The sequence below is a fragment of the Triticum urartu genome, chromosome 1A (genome assembly GCF_056163025.1).
Source record: "Triticum urartu cultivar PI428250 chromosome 1A, HENAU_Tu73, whole genome shotgun sequence".
Classification (NCBI taxonomy): domain Eukaryota; kingdom Viridiplantae; phylum Streptophyta; class Magnoliopsida; order Poales; family Poaceae; genus Triticum; species Triticum urartu.
Window position 1 is genome coordinate 130,815,574 of NC_141873.1, and position 5,050 is coordinate 130,820,623.

The window sequence follows — 5,050 nt, forward strand, 5'->3', positions numbered from 1 at the left end:
TAAGCAGTAATAATTCCCTGCTTGTGCAAACACATCGGTATACAACTCTATCGGTAAGACCCTGTTACTATTGTTGATGGCATTCCGGTAACCACCGATGGACGAGAACTTTGCCTATTGGTCCGCCTCGTTTCAACGAGCAGGAAAATGGTTCTCTTCGTCCCTCACCCTTGGTACCGACATTGTTCCCGACATAACTGATAGGCTACCCTCTGACATGCCTTGCTATCATAATCGTGCAAGATGTCACCGCTCCTTCTAGATTTAACCCACATGGTGGGCCCATAACCCACAGATCCACAGGATCGAAACCTGACTCTTATGTATACCCCTGTTGACAAAGATATTCCCCGCGCTTGGTTTCGTGTGTAATCTGCGAGCCACCTTCCTAGTAATCAATTTTGATATCGGACACAATACTTATTCCCGTTGCTCTGAACCCCATTCACACTCTCGGTTGGGCATTGAATGATTACCCTCCCGCTTTAAACTTCTCATGCCTTCTTTTATCTCTCTTGATGACTTTCCTGAGTTTCAATTCGAGAGTTACTTTTCGCCACCTTCCCTGATGATATCTAACAGATAAGCCACCTTGTAGAGGACCGTTCTTTCGAAGTTACCCCTTGACCTTTCGTAAGTATGATGAAGGCCCCGAAGAAAGGATGGCGACTTCATCATGATGACCTAGAGCAGGGGAATGAAGACGTCAATGGAAGGGATCGACTCCTTTGAGAAGAGCAACCAAGACCGAGAAGATTCGTTAGAATTTCGTAACCAGATCTTTCCCCCTCACTTCACCTCTTAAAATCTCGGGACGAGATTTCTTGTAGTGGAGGAGATTTGTGACACCCCCACTGTCATGCTACAGTAACCCCACACTAATGATGCCAGGTTATCATAATTAAACTTTGCTAAACCCCATTTGTTTCGAACTAAGTTCAAATACAAATTCAAATAACAAGTCAAATTATATTGTCATAAAACAGTGAATTAAAAATGTTCAAAACGTTGTAAATATTCACTAACTAATTAACAAACATCAACCAACATTTCTGGGAATGTTTATATGCCGCCAAAATAATCAAAACAGAGGCTAACAACATTTAATTTAACCTTTTAAAAATAAACAAATACTTATACTATTCAAATATAATTGAAACTTCTTGTGCTAGGTCATTACATTGTCTAATATTTATGTCCTAAGTTCAAAAGCAACTAAATTCATTTACTATACAAACTAAATATAAAACAATGAAAGAAAGAAATAACAGAAAAAGGAGAAAGGGAAGACCAAAGAAAAATAAACTAACCTACCCTAACCTACTGGGCTCTTGGCCCATCTAGAAAGGCTAACAGCCCAGCCGCCCACACCAGCGAACTAAACCTAGCCCGATCCCCTCGCTCGACCCCCCATCTCTCCTCACTTCGCTCCCTCGTCCTCCCAGCGCCGCTACACGCAACACACACACACACACGCAGATGCACAGAGGGGAGGCTCCTCTGCTCGATCCCCTCCTCCCGGCGCACCCTCACCTCAACCTGCGCCTCCGGCCCTCACCAAGTCGACGACCGCTCCTTCCTTGTGCCGCCTTGTCGCGTCGAGCCTCGGAGCAGCTCCTTCCCCATGCCCCTGACCGACCTCTCCGTGGTCCTTGGACGTGGGCTATCGCCTGCCTCTAACGCGCGCCTCGTCTCCCTCCTCGCGCCCGTCCTCAACCACCATCGCCGTGAGCTGCGCCCATCCCCCCGGTTTTCCCCCTCTGCCTTTCGCCGTAGTCTGCTCGTCCGCGCCGCCCGATCTTCTTGTTCTGTGGCCACGGTCACCGTGATCGTGACTGCGTCCCACCCTGCGCCCGTCGCGGTGGCCACGCTCTGCATCGGCCCTGGCTGCGCCCCGCATCACCCTGGTTGTGCCCATGGGCCTGCCAATCTCGCGTACCGTCCGCTACCACCTGATGCTTCCGCTGCCGCACGCGTGCTGCTACAGCCGTCATTGCTCTCTGCGCGTGCTGCTAGCGCTCTTGCGTGTTGCACCATCGCCACTCGCTGGCGGCTGCGTGCGTCCTGCCGCTGCCTCGGTGGGTGCCTCGCCTCGCAGCGCCTTACCGGGCGGGCTTGCGCCCGTCTCGGCTTCGCCTGTTCGCCCGCTAGCGCCCGCATGCCCGCGTTCCCGTTAGTCCCTCTGGGCCACTAGCTAACAGGCCCCACACCCCAGAACGACAAAAAATAAAAAAATGTGAAAATAAATAGGTTAGTAATTAATTAATTAATGAGTTAATTAAGTTAATTAATCATGTTTAACCAATCTAATTAAAATTATTTAACCTAATCACTTAGTTAGTCTAACTAACATGTTTAGTTAGTCTAGGGCAATGACGTACGGGACCGATGCGTCTGTTGACCCAGTCAAGAGACTGTTGACTGATGACATCACGCTGACATCATAATTACGTTTTATAATTAATTTAATTCTATTAATTTTAAAATGATTTAAATCTTTAAAAATTAATATAAAATAACAGGTAACTCGGATGGAAAACTTTGTACATGAAAGTTCCTCAAAACGACGGGACGAATCCGAATACGCAACCCGTTTGTCCGCCACACACCCCTAGCATAACAAACACGCAACTTTCCCCCTCCGGTTCATCTGTCCGAAAACGCGAAACACCAGGGATACTTTCCCGGATGTTTACCCCCTTTGCCGGTATCACTTAGTACCGCGTCAGGTCACCCCTAGCACAACGTAATGCCACATCTTGCTTTTTGTTACATTGATTGCTCCGTTATTTATTGTGTTCCCCCTCCGTTACTTCTTTCCGGTAGACCCTGAGACTGCCGGAGACCCCCAGTACGACTACGATGTTGACGACCCGTCCTTCTTGCCAGAGCAACCAGGCAAGCCCCCCCTTTGATCACCAGATATCGCCTACTCTTCTATCTACTTCTTGCATTAGAGTAGTGTAGCATGTTACTGCTTTCCGCTAATCCTATCCTGATGCATAGCCTGTCCTTGCTACTACTGTTGTTACCTTTACCTACAATCCTAATGCTCAGTATAGGATGCTAGTTTATCATCAGTGGCCCTACATTCTTGTCCGTCTGCCATGGTATACTATCGGGCCATGATCACTCGGGAGGTGATCACGGGTATATACTATATAGTTTATACATGATTCATGTGATGACTAAAGTCGGGTTGGCTCGAGGAGTACCCACGGTTGATTCACGAATTAGGGGCTGGAAAGACATACTTTCCCGACGGCCCTCTATGTGGATCTTTGTGGCGAAGCGACAGGGCAGGTTGAGACCACCTAGAGAGAGAGGTGGGCCTGGCCCTGGTCGGCGTTCGCGATTATTTCAAGATAACACGTTTAACGAGATCTTGGTATTTGATCCAAGTCCAGTCACTGGCCTATACGCACTAATGATCTATGCGGGGACAGTTATGGGCACTCGACGTCGTGGTATCAGCCGAAGCCTTCGTGACGTTAGCGACCGAGTAGCGCGCGCCGGATTGGGCCGTAAGCCTGCTCTTGTATTAAGGGGGCTAGTTCTGCTTCCGGCCGCGTACGCAACGTGCAGGTGTGCAATGGGTGATGGGCCCAGACCCCTGTGCCGTAGGATTTAGACCGGCGTGCTGACCTCTCTGTTGTGCCTAGGTAGGGCTGCGATGTGTTGATCGTCCGAGGCCGGGCATGACCCAGAAAAGTGTGTCCGGACAAAGGGGATCGAGCGTGTTGGGAAATGTGGTGCACCCCTGCTGGGAAGTTAATCTACTCGAATAGCCGTGATCTTCGGTAACAGGACGACTTGGAGTTGTACCTTGACCTTATGACAACTAGAACCAGATACTTAATAAAACACACCCTTCCAAGTGCCAGATACAACCCGGTGGTCGCTCTCTAACAAGGCGACGAGGAGAGGATCGCCGGTTAGGTTTATGATATGCGATCTTACTTGGTGAACTTACCATCTACTCTCTTCTCCTGCTGCAAGATGGAGGTTACCAGAAGCGTAGTTTTCAAAAGGACTAGCTATCCCCCTCTTATTCCGGCATTCTGCAGTTCAGTCCACATATGATACCCTTAATCCATTTGATACCAATGCATACATATGTAGTGTAGCTCCTTGCTTGCGAGTACTTTGGATGAGTACTCACGGTTGCTTTGATCCCTCTTTTCCCCCTTTCTATACCCGATTGCTGCGACCAGACGTTGGAGCCCAGGAGCCAGACGCCACCGTCGACGACGACTACTACTACTCGAGATGTGCCTACTACTACGTGCAGCCCGCTGACGACGACCAGGAGTAGTTTAGGAGGATCCCAAGCAGGAGGCTTGTGCCTCTTTCGATCTGCATCCCAGTTTGTGCTAGCCTTCTTAAGGCAAACTTGTTTAACTTATGTCTGTACTCAGATATTGTTGCTTCCACTGACTCGTCTATGATCGAGCTCCTGTATTCGAGCCCTCGAGGCCCCTGGCTTGTAATATGATGCTTGTATGACTTATTTTTATTTGTAGAGTTGTGTTGTGATATCTTCTTGTGAGTCCCTGATCTTGATTGTACACGTTTGTGTGTATGATTAGTGTATGATTGAATCGGGGGTGTCACAGAACAACTCCACCTCCTCACTGAATCATTTGTCAAAGGATTTAAATTCTTTCCCCGTGAGTCTAGGGTGTCGTTTATGCTTTATGATAACCCATTTACCATATCACTAGAGAATTTTGCTTACCACTGCAAACTCCCATATTGGGGTTCGCTTGACGAACCGCCGAGGGCTGAGTATCAAACATTCTTGTCTAGTCTTTGTTACGGTGAGACGAGGGGAGTGACACAAGGTAGAATAAAGAGCATTCATTTTCCCGCAATTCAGTACTTTGCATTATTTAACAGGAAATGTATAGTAGGCAAGCAAGACTATAGTACACTCTGTGCTCCAGACTTGAGCCTCATCCACACCGCTCTCACCGGTGAAAGGAATTATAACCTTGGAGCGATTGTTGCACATAGACTCCAGAACAACGCTAATAGTAGCTATTTCTAC

General features: G+C 48.1%; 1 long non-coding RNA gene across 1 annotated transcript; it reads left to right on the forward strand.

The window, feature by feature from the left end:
- Nucleotides 1-1,202: 1,202 nt before the first annotated feature.
- On the forward strand, nucleotides 1,203-4,538 carry LOC147990352 (uncharacterized). Its single transcript, XR_015607665.1, has 2 exons — nucleotides 1,203-1,727; nucleotides 2,827-4,538. It is a non-coding gene; the product is annotated as an uncharacterized LOC147990352 (long non-coding RNA).
- Nucleotides 4,539-5,050: the final 512 nt, after the last annotated feature.